The sequence below is a fragment of the Chiloscyllium plagiosum genome, chromosome 6 (genome assembly GCF_004010195.1).
Source record: "Chiloscyllium plagiosum isolate BGI_BamShark_2017 chromosome 6, ASM401019v2, whole genome shotgun sequence".
In the NCBI taxonomy this organism is placed as follows: Eukaryota; Metazoa; Chordata; class Chondrichthyes; order Orectolobiformes; family Hemiscylliidae; genus Chiloscyllium; species Chiloscyllium plagiosum.
Window position 1 is genome coordinate 101,910,539 of NC_057715.1, and position 17,853 is coordinate 101,928,391.

Below are 17,853 nucleotides of genomic sequence, written 5' to 3' on the forward strand. Positions count from 1 at the left end.
TAAAATAACTGGTTGTTATTTGCAAATAACACAGATAACAACTCCAAATAGCAAGTGAAGGAAATGAGCTGCTCACTATATTTGTAATTTGGGCCCTGAAATCTGAGTCATTTCCAAGGTTATTTCAACAACAGCTCTTCCACTGGAGTTGCGCCCAGAGCAGAGTAGGCAGAGGTAGACACTAGAGCTGAATTTCTACACAGGTGACCCACCTAGTTCAAGACTGGTTTTGAGGGGATAGCTATTCTCAACATTGCCAATGTCCCTGTAAGCACTGGGAGATTGACTCAAAAGGAGGCAGGCTAGATCAGATCTGAGCATCAGCTCTCTCTGGCTGCTAATATACTCTGAATCAGCTTAGGTAGGATTTGGAGCAGGTGGAGAAATGTAGGAGGAGGATGACTAACGTAAATTGAATTACCACCAGGCTGACCTGAGACAACACAAGATCTTGCCAGTGATACTTTCTATCTGCCAACTCTTGCAGCTGTTTGGCAGCATTTTGGCTGAAGCCCTCCAAGCTTTATTATTACAGATGAAACGTTCACAGCTGGGACCCAATCCATTAGCTTCTAAAGCTATTGATCCTCAGACATCTGGCTGTATGCAACACCATCTTATTAGAGCACACTCATTAACTGAGTGTTGGCCACTCCTGTTGTTGTAATTGTTACACAAAATCCTTTCAGTACATTTGGTTTGCAAGCACTTCCTCTTTCTGTGCATTTGGGAAATTGGCACTCTCACGTCGACTTGACACAAAATTCAGCACATGGGATGTCCCTCTTCTTTCTACTGAATACATTCCCACATAGAGAAAAATCCAAAGGAGACATTACTTTGCAATTTTACCATATATTCAATTAATCTGCCTGTAGAGTTAGGTGCATTAGCTCGGGGGAATGGGTCTGGGTGGGTTACTCTTCGGAGGGTCGAAGGGCCTGTTTCCACACTGTAGGGAAGCTAATCTAATCTACGTCACACAGATGCACACATTGGCAGCACAGTGGTTCAAATCTTAATTAATCATCACTAAGATCCTTATTTTCAAAATATCATTACCATTTAAAAGATGTCCATTGTGAAAAGTTTGATTATATCATATTAGTGGCTTATACACACTCCACACAGGATATTACTCCAGTGCCTTAGCATCAGTATTCATACATTGTAAATCTAAACAAATAGTCATTATCAATTTAGGAATAGCATGGCCGCTTAAAAAAAGCACAGATGTCAGTATTCCTGGGGTAGGAGTGGTTGGACCACAGATGGTTCAAGGAATAGTTAATCAAACATAGGTTTCTGCTTCATTACTTATGCCAGGGGAGGGAAAGAAATCTGACCCCTATCTCCTTCCCGTTGGCCTCCTGCCCTCATATCACAGTGGGCATGTTGGGTGTTTCTTAGATAAGCTGGAAATCCTGCCTATTACAGGTGGAAGCATTGGAGTCTCTGAGAGTTTTACTGTGGACTCACTAAAGATGGCAAACATTTCAGCTTCGAAAGGTGTCATTTTGTTCACTGAGGTCCACAGGTTTGAAAATTTACTTTTTGGGCCATTGCCATCTCTCAGACTCCCCAGTTGGAATGGCATGGTGCCACCATGATTGTTTTGCCAGCACTTCCATTACCTGCCTCAGCTATTATAAAAAGGTCAATCAAGGGTCAATATTCCCAAGAGCAATATTTCCTGAGAATATACCATATAATCTTGCTCATTCTACACACATAAATTCTACATTAATTCGTTGAAACCTTTGCTTGCTTTAGCTGCTTCAATATTGTGCAGCTTAACGACATGAAACCTTTTCTGTAAGTGAGCCTCATAGTTTAAGGGTGTCCTGTGAAAATGCCAGTGTTTCCAGCCTGAGATGAAAGATTTTGCAAGCCTTGCTAATACAGCAGACAAATGGTGTTAACTCTGTGTCACTCTCCTAAACACCAGAGAATCTGGCAGAGCTACTCTCAGAGGAGGTCATTTCTGCTTTATCCAACAGTTTATGTTCGACAATAGTGAAGCAGTTGTCTGTCAAACATGCCTGTTCAGATTGAAACCAATGGAAATGGAAATCAACAGAGCTGTAAAAGGGCTCTGAACTTGCTACCACTCATTTTACATTATTGTACAGTCAGTTCTACCCCAGAGAGTCTTTTTTTTTATAAAAGGACGGGCAGTCAGGGGAGGCTGGCTCTTTCTGATGCATGCAATCAGCATTTATTTTAGCAGCTTTTCATTACAGCTCCATTCACTTACAAATAAAGTTATTCCTTTGTAAATCTCAAGTGTTATCCACTTTAATTCCATGCAGAAGTTCTGAATAACTTTAAGAATGGACAAATCCTGCCACAAGCGTTTTCTACTGTATTCTCGCCCATGCGTTCTTGGTTTTATTATCCAACAAATGTATTGCATTGTAAACAAAGCATCTTTTCTCTCAAAGTGTCACAAAGCTAGTCCCTTTTTTTGTCTAAAAGCTGTTCCTTGGCTCAAGGAGACACTGTCCTTGATTTTCTTTCAGAAGGGTAACAAAGCAGGCCGGGGTCCAATCAGTCTGGTTTGGTACAGAGATGAAAAGGATTTTGAGAGGGCTTCTGTTTATATGTAAACAGATGAGACTTCAGGCCAAAGTGGTCATGTTTTAGAAGTGACCTGGACAATGAAACGGGAGTGGTCAGCTCACTAGCTGAGCAGAGCAGTTTGGTTCAGTCCAGAACTGGTTGGGAGTTCAACAGTGGGCAGTGTGGAAACTCTCTCTTCTACCCTTCTAACTTCAACCTATAAACATCTGACCCTTTTTTGCACTGTGTTTTAAAGGGGGTTTGGGTCGAGAGTGTGTTGCTGGAAAGCACAGCAGGTCAGGTATCATCCAAGGAGCAGGAGAATCGACGTTTTGAGCATAAGTCCTTCATTGGGAATGATGATTCCCGATGAAGGGCTTATGCCCAAAACATCAATTCTCCTGCTCCTCGGATGCTGCTTGACCTGCTGTGCTTTTCCAATGCCACACTTTTTGTCTCTGATCTCCAGCATTTGCAGTCCTCACTTTCTCCTCCTTTAAAGGGGGGTTTGTTTATTGGGACTGTTGGGTATATTTGGAACAGAATAATTAAGTCCAGTTTGGATAGACTGAGTTCTGTAGGAGTTCTTTATTCTGTTTTTTGTGTTTCATTGTGTAATCTTGTGAATAATTTTTTGACTGTTTTAAAACCTGGTAGTCAACCTAGCTACCTCACTCTGGGTAATTCTCACTATACACTTACTGAGACAAATTGCAAAGTTATGGTCTGGGGGCTGCCTGCTTAAGAATGTTTTGAGTGGTCTGGCCTAGTCCATTACAAAAGGCACTGCTGTTTCACTTAAAAGCATTTGGGCTCATATCATCATTAACTATACCAGGAAAAGTGTGAGCCAAAACATACCCAACTCTGTCATACCCAGCTGCAGATTCTGTTGAAGATTTGCCTTGCTGTTTGTACATTGTTATAAATAGACTATTTTTAGTGGCAAATACCACTGGTAGTGCGTCATTGCGCTCTTTTCCATTTACTAGCCTGGAAAATTGTCTTGAGAGGCAATCTACCAGATGACAATGTCACTTAATCCAGCCAGTACCTGGTGCAATTGAAAAATGCAGCACCTTAAGGTATAAGCAAAAACTCGGGTAAAATCAAGTTGCAATAAGACGTTTGCTGTAAATGAGAAGCAGTGAAATTCAACTGGACTTATGGATTGCCATTGTACTGCATGAAATCTCTTTTTAAAATTATTTTTAGAAATGGGAAGGGCTCATTACAATTTCAGATTTCCCCAGAAGATGGCTTTGACTTTATGACAGCGTTTAATAAAGGTACATGGAGAAGCTTTCCATTTGAGGAAGAAGCCAAAGCTATGTGCTTCAACTATAAGAAAGATACCAATAAATTGAACAGTGACTTCAGTAGATTTTCTTTAACCCAGATAATACTTGGATTCTGCAAATCCCTACTGAAAGGATTAGTTCAGGCAAATTGCACAGATGCATTTAAAGGGAAACTACTTTCATACATGACGGAGAAAGGAATTAAAAAATCTTTTGATAGAGGTGTCAGAGATGGCTTTTGTGGAGCATAAGCACTGGTATGGACTAATTGGGCTGAATGGCCTGTTTCTTTGCTTTACATTCCATATAGATGTATATGTTTTCTGTGGAGATTGGAGTATTATACTTCCCTGTTGCTAATCAACTTTTTTCTTACATTCTTCTGTGAATATTTGTGCCCATGCAGTTTTTAGCTGAGGATCAGTGGGTAGCACATTTGGTTCTAGATTGGAGCTCATAACCTTGAGTATGAATGAGTATAAATTAAGGGTTCTGAATTGTAGAGTCACAGGAAATTAGACTAAAACTGCCCAGCTACATCACTTAGGACGTTGACAACAAGCAGTCTAAATATTTTCACATCCTGTCACATTAAGTTGGATGCAGCACCCTTATTGAGGTCAATGCATTAATGCTTAACCACTGGTCGAACTCTATGTCATGCATTCTATAAAAACATAATCCTGGATTTAATTTTCTCATTGATTAATCTTGTTGAGATATTGTGAGAAAATCATCAAGGTAGAAAACAGGAAAACAGGTGAATAAGGAAGTAATTATTTTGATGTAGAAGTTGGGTTTTGAATATTGGAAACATTGAAAAATAGATGACATCTGTTAAAAGGTAGGCTCTTTTGTTTCCCTTGGATAATCTTTAAGGGGTTTGTGGAGGATTACAACTGTCTCCGAATTTGTGGCAATAGTCTTCAGGTTTTAGATAATTGTGTTCTTGATAGAAAGACAAGTAAAGAACCTAAGCATTGTTGAAAGAAGACACAAAATTAAAGCTTTTCATCTGATACTCATCAGTACTTGGACACAAGAAACCAGATGTGGAAAAGGAAGACCAATTAAAATGTCATGAAAGAGGATGGTATCAATTGGTTGGGTCATTGTTCGTATGGGGATGTAGCAGGAATGATTAACCATCAATTTTAATTCTCAGGCTAGGCAGGTATGCTCTGATTGGTCAGGGAGGTACCATGGGGAGTGTATTCTGGATCAGTGGTGCTGGAAGAGCACAGCAATTCAGGCAGCATCCGAAAAGCTTCGGGGAATGTAGCATGGATTGACAGTCCTGACGAACACTTCCCATGATAAAGGGGCAGTTTACCTACAGATTCATTTTGTCGAAAAAGAAAACCTGAAGGGAAACACTGCAAGTCTGAATTATAATCTTAATTGGTTTCTTGTGTAATTCTCATCACGGTCTAGATTATTTAAGGCGTGTTGTCTATTATCTGCCATAGGTGTGCCAATCAGCACCCTCTTCTCAACCATAGAAATTGGCGTTCTTCTTCCAGGTCTGGTTTCTTGTGTCCCAATCCTGACGTGCGCAAGATAAAGAAAAAATCAACAACATGTCTCCTTTTAGCAATGATTAACTGAGTCATGTTTTGCTGAGGCTAAAACAAATATTTGATCCACTGAGAAAATAAAAGCACTTTAAGAACACAGTTGATAATTAACTGGCCATCCTCTCTTACTGATGGCACATATAAAATCGTCGGCTGATTCTAACGCAGAAGACCATTGTGTCCATGTTCGTTCATTATAAAACCAGTTCAGCCAATACTACTCCACTGCCTTTACTTGTAATGCTTCAGTTACTTTCCTTTCAAGTGCTTATCCATTTCCCTTTTCAAAGCATTGTTGAATCTGCCTCTATCACATTAACAGGTAGTACATAAATTGAGTAGATAACCTATTAGGGGCCATTAGGGGTGGCACAGTGGCTCAGTGGTTTGCGTTGCTGCCTCACAGTGCCAGGGACCCAAGTTCAATTCCAGCCTCAGGCAACTGTCTGCGTGGAGTTTGCACATTGTCCCCATGTCTGTATGGGTTTCCTCCAGGTGCTCTGGTTTCCTCTCACAGTCCAAAGATGTGCGGGCTAGGTGAATTGGCCATGCTAAATTGCCCATAGTGATAGGTGATTAGTAGGGAGTAGATGAATGGGTCTGGGTGGGTTAGTCTTTGGAGGGACGTTAGATTAGATTCCGTACAGTGCGGAAACAGGCCCTTCGGCCCAACAAGAACACACACCGACCCTACGAACAGCAACCCACCCAGACCCATTCCCTTACATTCACCCCTGACTAATGCACTACGGGCAATTTATCATGGCCAATTCACCTAACCTGCACATCTTTGGACTGTGGGAGGAAACTAGAGCACCCAGAGGAAACCCACACAGACATGGGGAGAATGTGCAAACTCCACACAGACAGTTACCCGAGGCGGGAATTGAACCTGGGACTTGTTGGGCTGAAGGGCCTGTTTCCGCACTGGAGGGAATCTAATCTAATCTAAACCTGTATCTAGGACTTGGACACTTCCTAATTGGCATCAAATCTCCAGAACACTATACAGGCTTGTTCTAGCTGGAAAAATGCCTGTTCACCAATAATTGATGCAACATTAGTAAGTTGTGTGGAAGTCTTGAAAACTTGGCTCTAACAATTTGCGATGAGCCTCTATGGTTAAAGGGATTTAAAAAGGGCACGGTTCAAAAAGAGGAAAATGTACATTTTATGTCAGGTAAATGTAAACTCTGCTTAACATGGATTTCCTTCAGTTTTGGGACTTGAAGCATAATGACAGCCAGACTCCTGGCTGTACCAAAGCAAGTGTAAATGACAGCAGAGTATGCAACTAGAGCTAGAGGAGTCCAGTCTAGCCATCTGAGAATTGGAGTTGTCGGACAACAGGATATTTGTTGCATAAGTGTAACTGAGGGTAAGATCATCAAGAAGGTTGAAGGGACAGTTCAGGTTGGCAGTGCCACAGTGTGGCTCCATGGCTATTACCTATTCTTGTGCACCAAGCAACACTTGACCCAACCCAACCTAGCTTGACGCAAAGTAACTGACCTGAATAGCACTGATCTGAAACCTGGAAACATTCAAAATCTGGTGCAGCTACAGTATCAAGGTGCCAGATTGGATGTGCTGTACCTTGAATATGAGAAAATAGCTTGCATTCAGACCACTCAGAACAAACTAATGGAGGAACAGATGGATTTTCTCATGGATAAAAGAAAAGTTGTGCGCACTGCTGCAGGAAGATGAAAGTTTCACAATCAATGGATTTCCATTAGCAAAGATGAAGGAGGAAAATAATTTGGGTGCAATTATCTGTCAAGTCAATGTGAGGCTGCGATCAACAAGGCTAATCAAGTACTTGAATGCATCTCAAGGGCATTTAATTATGAGAAAAAACAAGCCATTTCAAGCCTGCATTATTCACTGGTAAAATCATATTAGGAATATCTGTTGTTATGTGGGCCAGCTCACCTTTGAAAACAAATTAATTCACTGGAGATGGTTTAGAAATACTGACTTCAATCATTTTGAGGCTTGATTACAAGTGATTGGGGCGATGATTTCCTGGGTGTTCTGCATGTAGCCAACTCTTAATTGGTTTCTTGATAGAAGAAATAGAAAGGAGCTGGTTGCAGTCTGGTTACACACAGTGCACAGAGGTAATCTCTCCCTGTGTGACAAGCTCATAGCATTGATTTTGTCTTCCACATGCTGCAGAAATAATAGTGAAAGGACAGTACAGGTTTTATCAGTGATTTGATCATGCTAAATTTGCAGCCTGACCAGACAAGTGTCTGGAATTAAGAATCTAATTGTGGGCGGCACAGTGGCACAGTGGTTAGCACTGTTGCCTCACAGCGCCGGCGACCCGGGTTCAATTCCCGCCTCAGGCGACTGACTGTGTGGAGTTTGCGCATTCTCCCCGTGTCTGCGTGGGTTTCCTCCGGATGCTCCGGTTTCCTCCCACAGTCCAAAGATGTGCAGGTCAGGTGAATTGGCCATGCTAAATTGCTCATAGTGTTAGGTAAGGGGTATGGGTGGGTTGCGCTTCAGCGGGTCGGTGTGGACTTGTTGGGCCGAAGGGCCTGTTTCTACACTGTAATGTAATCTAATTAAAAAGTAATCTAATCTAATTAAAAGAACAAAGCATGTGGAATACCAAACTGGAAAGCCTCAGCCAACATTGAAGAATTTATTTCAAGTTGTACATGGATTAATATATGACTTAAATAACACCAACTTGTACTTATATGTTTTTTAAAAATTCATTTGGGGATGAGGGCATTACTGACTAAGTGAATATTTATTGTCCATCCCTAATTGCTCAGCGGGCAGTTAAGAGTCAACCATATTGCTGTGGGTCTGGGGTCACATGTAGGTCAGACCAGGTATGGATGGCAATTTACTTCCCTAAAGTGAACTAGATGGGTTTTCTGACAATCAACAATTATATTCTTAATTCCAGACACTTATGGAATTCAGATTCCACCATCGGCTGTGGCAGGATTCAAACCCAGGTTGGCAGAACATTTTCTGGGTATACGGATTAATAGCCCAGCAATAATACCACTCGGCCGTTGCCTCCCCCTGAGCATACATAGCACTTTTAACATAGAGGAAAAAAAAACTCAAGTCACTTCACAGGAGCATTGTTAAACAAAATTTAACACATTTGGATATTTTCTCATCAGCCTGTTCAGATATATTATCACACAGCTCTGGAGAAGGTGGGAATTGAATTCGGGTCTCTTGGCTCAGTGATAAAGACACTACCAGTACTTGACAAGAGCTGTTATAACAGATTTCTAATATTCAAAATGTTTGGATAAGTCAAATAGAAGCCAATGAGATTAGCATTGGTAAATGTTCACATAGGAATTGGAAACTTGTATGAGAAGTACACATTAGATGAACACAAAGGAAGAGACACCCATGATCTTGCAACAAATCCAGTGGTTAGCGTTGCCTCACAATCAAATGGAGCATGGGTGAGAGTCTATCATTAGCTGTGAAAAAAATAAAAAGCATCAATACTGCACAGTTCCACATGTGCATGCATTTGCTTCATTCCCTGTGACACGGCAACTGAACTATGCTTCAAACCATCATTATTCCACAGTCTCTCTTTTGTATTGTGAACAGCACTGTAGCTCATTGTTTGAGCTTTTCAATTTATTTAATTGAAGTTCAATTGTCCACTTGAACTTCATGTATTATCTCCCTCAAGGGGAACTTTCAAGTATAACAGCCAATCTGACAGAAACAGAGAGAGAATGGAGCATGGGGTGGATAGTGAGGTGAAGAGAGAGAGATATAGTGAGGGGACAAAAGAGAGAGTAAGTGAGAAGAATGACAAAGAAAAAGAAAGAGAAATAAACAGACTTTCACAACCTCCATCTTTTCTCGAGCTCTTCGCAATCAAGGGAAATGCCGTTAGGATAATGGAAATGTGTCAGTTAATTAGTGAGCAGCACTATCCCATTAATGGTAATATTTAGTGGCAAAATCAGATTTCTTTAGATGATGTTTGAGAAATAAACATCAGCCAATTGAAAATATTGAAGAAGAATAGAAACCTCATGTAGCATTCTGAAAAGTTTTGTAGCATCATTCATTACTATAAGAAGATTGCTGAAACTATTTATGATTATCCTTATGTATAAACTGGGTAAAATCTTCTAGGGTTATGAATGGGGTGGGCTTTGGCATGCTTCAAAATTAGACAAGAAGTTTGGCAAGGCCCATCTCCTCATTGGGAGCATCTCACTCCATCGTTCATGCTTTTGACAAGGGCTGAGGTGAATTTCTCAATAGGCAGCGGTGAGTTGCTAAATAAGGAGCATCATTGCTTGATTTCTTATTATTATTCATGTTTTATTAACAGCCCCCAGCTCACCTCATCAGTATTCAGCTTCCCATTTTAACAAACCCCTCCAAAGAAACTAGACATCTAGACATCAAAACGAGGTATCTGGCGATGTCAGCTCATCACTTATTCTGAGTGGCTTCCATGTTTGATACTTGGCACCAACATCTCAGAGCCCTTTTCTTGGGCACAGGCCAAATGCAACCCATGCCCACAGACATTGGCTTCTGAGGTGTTCCAGCTTTAAAGAACACGCTGCGCTCTACTTAGGGTAAGCTTCTGCACCTCAATGCAGCACCTTAGGCTGCACCAGTAACTATCATTGCTGTGCTACAGTATTATGGACCAGAGCTAATCACCTCAAAACATATCAAGGAGATAATGTAGACACTAACTTTAATCTTATTTAAAGACAAATATAAGGCACTGTGGCCCAGATGAGATTTGATTGGTCAAACTACAAGGCTTTAAGCAAAACTTGATGTGGAAGTGCTGGTGTTGGACTGGAGTGAACAAAAGTCAGATGTCACATGATGCCAAGTTATAGTCAGCTCTGATGAAGAGTCATCTCAACTGGAAATGTTAGCTTGCTCTCTTTCTCCATGGATGCTACCTGACCTGCTGTGATCACCAGTGTTTGTTGTCTTCAGTCTTTCAGACTTTACCTGATGAAGGGGCAGTGCTTCAAAAGCTTGTGATTTCAAATATAAACCTGTTGGACAGGTGTTGTGTGACTTCTGACTTAAGCAAAACATACTTTACTGTTACACCACAGTTAAAATACAAACCAAAAAAAAAAAGAATTGGCAAACCCTTAACTCTAAAATACTTAACAAAATAATGTATTATTTAACTACTACTCATTAACTGTTCCAATATAGCAGCATCCAATAAACACACCGTGGGCAAAGGCAAATTCAGATCCCCCTCACTTTGATAGTTCCTTCAGTCCAGAAGTAGAATCACTGAAAGAATGAATCTACCACAGAACGGGAGGACTCAAGTGTTTTGCAGCAGCAGAGAGAGAGAGATAGGGAGAGACAGAGCTATATCTAGCAGCTTTTACTCCAAAATTCCAATGTCAGCAACTGAAAATAAAATTAAAACCTTGGATCTGTGTGACTCCATTCACTCATGCTTCTTCTGTCTAATTTTAAAAAGAAATCCAAAGCGATTTACTCTGCTTTCCATGGATCAGACAACACACCACCAAGTTTACACTTCTGTTCAAGAGATGCAGAAAAAAACAAATCCCTCTTAAAGGCACATCTCAGCAAGGACATTTGGTACTCAGGGACAATCCCCCAGCTCATGGACTGGACAAGACTACATTTGTGATCTGTTCTCTTGCTGTCATTATGCTCGCTCACTCTTAACCTACCCAAATGCTCACTGTATTCCTACCTAGCATTGCCTTTGTGCATTTTGCCCACCACTCAGTGAGGGTTACCAGGCTCATATTCCTTCTGTTTTGCCCTGTTTTTAGCACAGACACAAAGCTTGTCGGCAGTCCACAGTCAAGTCAAAAGGGTTAGCCTTTTGTCTGGGAGTCCCGACACAGTGAGTCAAGGGCAACATCCCAGTACCAGATGAGGGGCTTGAACACAATCAGTCATCCACCCGAGGCAATTAGAGTCAGGATGTCCTCTGTATAAAAGGTAAGGAGCTGAATGTTGGGCAGTCCACCACCCAGCTTGACTCTTTATGTCATATACAGGGCTATTTTCCTCCTGGTAAGCATTATAGGAGATGAAAGTGGGTGGCAAAACTGTTACCTTCCAAGAGGGGCATGTCCCGGATAAATAAATAGGCAGCATGGAGGGAATGCAGGATTAGTCGTGTCAGGGATTGGGGTGCATGACAGCAATTGAGGAAATAGCCCTTTCTGCCATTCAGTGAGATCATGGCTGATCTGTGGCCTAACTCCACGTACCTTCTTTTGACCCTTTGGCAGCTCACGAGCCTTGGTGAGACATGGGTACATTAGCTCAGATTGAATGAGTGTGAGGATGTTGGCATTTACACTGGTGAAGTGAAAAAAACATTGACATTCTTCTTACACTGCTGGGCAGTCTTGCAAATGGCTAAGGCTGCTTTAAACCGGGTGGCAACCTTAGACCAGATGTTGTGACCTCCTCGAGTAATCTTAGGAGAAGAAGTCCTATATATGCAAACTATATCAATGATTTGGGGATGAGGGTGGGGGCAACTGTAATATTCCCACATTTGTTGATAACATGAAGCTAAGTGGGGATTAATGTTGGGAGAAAGTTCTAATGCAGCTTCAGTTGGATTTGGACAGTGATTGGACAAGAACATGACAGACAAACAATAACGTGGAAAAATGTGAGATTACCCACTTTGGTCATAGAAACAAATTTGCAGAGTATTTCTTAAATGGTAAGAGGTTGGAAAGTGCTAACATACAAAAGGACTCAAGTGTCCTTATTGATAATTCACTGAAGGCTAACGTGCTGATGCAGCAAGCTAACTGGAAGGCTCATGGAATATTAGTCATTATTGGAAGAAGACTTGAGTGCAGCAGTAGTGATGTCCTGCTTGAATTGTATAAGAGCTTGCACCACCCCACCCTGCAGGAACCCTAGGTTCCTGAAATGTGGGGCACTGATTTGCCGTAAATGACATGTCTGGGGCAAATGCCAGGAACTGCACAAGTAGCTCCACACTGATAGTTTAGTGTCCAGGTACACAATGGGCTTTTAAACATGGCACCATTGCAAGGGATACTGGTTAATTCTGGGTTATACTGGTGCTGGTGAGATGTTAACATGTCCACACCATGGTCTGGTGACAGCTGAGGAAAGCTGTCTGTGCCTGTGATAAGAGGCAAGGTGAAGATGCTGTGAGCATCCTAAGTTGGTCCAAGGTAACTGAGTGCTGCGAAAGCTGCATGGAAATACAACCTAGTCTAGTCCATGAGCTGCTTCCAGTCCCTGTGCAGAGTGCACTCATGTAGTAGTATTCCATTGAGATGTGCCATTGTGCTCCAAAGCATAACACTGAAGCACAGCAGTGTAGCGTAAGTGGACCAGAGATGTACAACAATGTTGTGGGGAGGCAGCCTCTGACAGATGCCAAGGTGCATGAGCATGCCGTGCATGTGATTGCCATCCTGGGGAGTGGGCCCTGAGATGTTGGTGCTTGAATGTCCAAGATGAAATCCAGAGGAACAAATGGCAAGCTGAAATCATCAGTTACATGACTGGGAAGTCTCAGCAGCTAGTTTCTATCTGGAGCATTGTAGAATAGGAACCTACATATTGATGAGTTGTGATTCGATATTAATGAGCAATAATACCCATGAAGTGGTACCTTGATATTACCGTGCAAGAAACTTATTTTACCAATTGAAACTCAATCTGTTGGAAAATATACCTTGTTGCTCCTGACATAGAAAGGATTCTCACCTAGCCCAGGTCATTAAGTGCCTTATATGAATTCCACCCAAAAGGCAATCGTGACTGGATGTTTTTGCAAATTGAATAAAGCTCCCAGAGACATTTGATAGAGCTCTGTGTTCTCTGCTTGCTGTTGTTGCAATGATTTGGATTTAAAACCATGAGGCATTGAAAGGTTTCAGCTCATGCAAAATTTGGCTGAGTAGTTGACAGTGAAGACGCAAGCTGTAGGCACCAAATAGTATCGATGGTTCAGTTGAGTGAACAGTGAAGTGATAATGGAATGCAGGAGAAAGATCTGTGATGGTAAAAACAATGACTGCAGATGCTGGAAACCAGATTCTGGATTAGTGGTGTTGGAAGAGCACAGCAGTTCAGGCAGCATCCGAGGATCAGTAAAATCAATGTTTCGGGCAAAAGCCCTTCATCAGGAATAAATCCTGATGAAGGGCTTTTGCCCGAAACGTCGATTTTACTGCTATTCTTTCTTGGGTGAAGTGTTGGATGAACAAGGAGGGATTTAATGCAGGAACTAAATAAAAGACTGGTAAGGACCCAGCTGGAATTTTATCCACAGTTCTCATCGCGATGTTTCAGGAAAGACATAATTGTGCTGGAAAGAGTACAGAGGAGATTCACAAGAAAGTTGCCACACTTTGATAATTGAGCAAAGATGGTATAGGCTCAAGTTGTTTTCATTCAAACAGACATGGCTGAGGGGTGAGTTAATTGAGATGTACAAAATAATGAGGTGCCTAGATACAATTGACACAAAGACCTGTTTCCCCTCATAGAGGGATTGTGAGGGGATATGAAGGAAAATGTGAGGGTGGCAGGTGTCTGGAACATACTGCCCAGTTTGGTGATTGAGGTGGATGCCTCAACTCATTTAAAAGATATCTTGATCTGCACGACGTGCTGGAAAGTGGGATGAGAATAGACAGCTAGTTTATATTGGCTGTCAGGCATTCAGTGAGCTGAATGGTATCTATTTGTGCTGTAATATTCTAGAGTCATATAGCACGGAAACAGGCCCTTTTGCCCAACTCGTCCAATGCCAACCAGGTTTCCTGAACTGAACTTGTCCCATTTTCCTGCTTTTGGCCCAGGTCCCTCTCAACTTTTCCTATCTATATACCTGTCCAGATGTCTTTTAAATGTTGTAATTATACTTGCTTCCACTACTTCCTCTGGCAGCTCATACACACCACCCGCTGTGTGAAGAAGTTGCCCCTCAAGTCATTTGTAAATATTTCTCCCCTCGTCTTAAACCTGTGCTCTCTAGTTTTGGACTCTCCTACCGTTCAGGAGCCGACCTTGGCTGCTCATCTTATCTCAGCCCCTCATGATTTTATAAATCTTGGTAAGGTCATCCCTCAGTCTCCTATGCTCCAGGGAAAAAGTACCAGGCTATGTAGCCTCTCCTTATAACACAAGCCTTCCAGTCTTTCTAACACTCTTGTAAATCTTTTCAGTTTAATAACATTGTTCTGACAGCAGGGAGACCCGAACTGTATGCAGTATTACAAATGTGGCCTGTCCACTGCTTGTACAGCTGTAACGTGACATCCCAACTCATGTACACAGTGTTCTGACCAGTGAAGGTAACATACCAAATGCCTACATTACCACCCTCATTCAGCCCTCCATTGCAGCACCTCCATTCCCTGTTCCACTGCTCTTAATCCCCCCACCCCAAAACACAATAAAGACAGTGTCCCCCTTGTCCTCACCTACCACCCCACCAGTCTCCGCAGCCAACGCATCATCCTTAAACACTTACGCCAACTCTAGATAGACCCCACCACCAAGAACATCTTCTCCACCCCACCCTTCTCTCCCTTCCACAGAAACCATTGCCTTCCTTTGTTTGCACCACTCTCCGCACCAACTCTCCCCCACACCCCCTCCAAACCTTCAGGTACCTTCCCCTGCAACCAGAAAAAGATGCAAAACCTACTGGTGCACCCCCACCCCACCTTCATCCAGGGTCCCAAACAGTCCTTCCAGGTGAGACAGAGGTTCACCAGTCTCTTTTCCAACCTAGTTTACTGCATCTGTTACTCCCAATGTGATTTTCTCTACACCAGGGAGACCAAACGTAAACTTTGGGAACGGCTCACCAAGCATCTCAGCCGGGACCAGAGGGGCCAAACATACCTCCCAGTCAGCACCCATTTTAATTACCCTTCCCACTCCCTTTCCGTCATGACCATCCTTGGCCTTCTCCATTGCCACAATGAACCACACTGCAAATTGGAGGAACAGCACCTCATCTTCTACCTGGGCAGCCTCCAGCCCTAAGGATTCAACATTGAGTTCTCCAATTTCAAATAAGCTCCCTTCCCATCCTCCAGCTCCCTTCTCAGCCCTTCCCCCTCCCTTCAACTCCTCACACCTATCATCCAGATTCATTCCTCCCATTGACCAACCAGGTCATACCTGTCTTCACCTGTCCCCACTTCACCACCCTGCCCCTGCCACCCCCTTTATCTGCATCTCCTCTTACATTCAGCCCCAGTCCTGAAGAAGGGTTACACCTGAAACGTTGACTTCTGGACCTCCTGATGCTGGCTGGCTTGCTGTGTTCTTCCAGCCTCCTGCCTATCTACCTTGGATTCCAGCGTCTGCAGTTTTCTTTTGTCTCTACTTTACCATCCTGTCTACATGGGATGCCATTTTCAGGAACGATGTACCTGAACCCCTAGTTGTCTCTGTTCGACAACACTCCTCAGGCCCTGTCATTAACTGTATAAATCCAACTGTGGTTTGTCTCACCAAAATGCAACATCTCGCATTTTCTGAATTAAACTCCATCTGCCATTCCTTGGCCCAATGGGAATATCCCATTATATACTTAGATAATCTTCTACATTGCCCACTGTCCCACCAATTTTGATGTCATCCTTAAACTTATTAACCATGCCTCGCATAATTCTCATCCAAATTATTTATACAAATGATAAACAACAGTGAACCTACCATCGAACCTCATGGCACGTCGCTGGTTACAGGCCTCCAGTCTGAAAACAGCCCTCCACCACCACCACCCACTGTTTTCTACTTTCTAGCCAATTTTGTACCCAATTGCCTAGCTCTCCCTGGATCCCATGTGATCTAACCACACTAACCAGTCCACTACAGAACCTTGTTGAAGGCCATGCTAAAGTCAATTTGCTAAATCGTTGGTTTTATACATCTGGCAACTCAACTGAAAGATAGCACCTCCGCACTGCAGCACTCCCTCTGGTCTGCATGGACTACCTAATGTGATTTTAGTGTTCAAATTATGAAATGGAACTTGGACTGGGAACCTTGTGCCTCAGATGCAAAAGTACTACCATTTGACCCACAGTTGTGACGTTTTTGGGGCTTCTGGGTGATGGGCTGTGAAACCACCTCAAATAAAGTGAATCCTATGCCCTTACTACTGTCAGTAGGGCCTAGTATCTGTTCTAAGTGATGATTAACGTGGGAGAATATGCACAGGTGTCCCCCCTTATCCGTGGGTGATACACTCTGAGACCTACCGTGGATGCCCAAAACCATGGATAGTAGTGAAACGTATCATTTAAAGGAAAACTTTACCTCCCCAGCAGCCCCCTGGAATTACTTCTAGAATGTTCCATGTAATATCTTCAGGCTGCGATAAACCATGGATAACTGAACCATGGAAACCAAATATGGGGGTTCTACTGTATTCATTCACAGAGTGAAGGTGGCACTCTAAACTAGACTACATGCGGCTCAGAGTCTAGATTAGAGTGGTGCTGGAAAAGCACAGCAGTTCAGGCAGCATCCAAGGAGCAGGAAAATCGACGTTTCGGGCAAAAGCCCTTCGTTAGGAATACAGGGGCTCAGAATCAATGTTGACAAATCCCAGGGTTCCTCCCTTCTGGTTTCCCAGATCATAGCTAGGACATTAGTTGTAAGATGTGATTATATATGACCAACGTCAGGCTGTTGCTTGACTTGTCTGGGACTCAGGGCTCTCAAGCCTGGCCCAAGACCCCCACCAGTTAGTGGGGTTAACTGTGGGTTAAGAGGGTTAACTGTGTAGATACGTCTTTCAGGTCCCTGGGTCAATTCTGGGTGGTTTTTTTTGTATTCTTAGCAGTGTTGGAACAACTTCTCAGCTGTTCCAGAGAGTAGTTAGGAATAAACCACATTGCTGTGGGTCTGGAGTCACGTGTGGGCCAGAACAGGTAAGGATGGCAGACTGACTAAAAACCACAAGAACTGCAGATGCTGGAAATCAGACACAGAAACAGAAATTGCCAGAAAAGCTCAGCAAGTCTGGCAGCATCTGTGGAGAGAAATATGAGTTAATGTTTTAGGTCAAGTGACCCTCAGAACTGATAGTAGTTAAAAAAATGCAGAAGATAAGATGGGGAGAGAAGGTAAGGAATGAACAATAGTGGGGGATAGAGAGAAAAGAAAAGTTGGACAGACAAAGGAATAGATAACAATCTGGCTAGGAGGGTGAATAGCTATTAATGGAGACTGCTAGTGACTAACAATAAGTAGTGTGATAACAAGGCCTGGTGTGTGGGGGTTGGGGTAAGGACACAGGGGAGCTCAAGCCCTAAAGATGTTGAACTTGATATTGAGTCCAGAAGGCGGCAGGGTCCCCAAGCAGAAAATGAGGTGCTGTTCTTGCAGCT

At 42.7% G+C, this 17,853-nt stretch overlaps 1 protein-coding gene across 1 annotated transcript in view; it reads left to right on the forward strand.

The window, feature by feature from the left end:
- The window catches only part of LOC122550884 (gamma-aminobutyric acid receptor subunit gamma-3), a 592,090-nt gene that overhangs the window by 149,054 nt on the left and 425,183 nt on the right, over positions 1–17,853 (forward strand). The gene's annotated exons all lie outside the window — the stretch shown is intronic.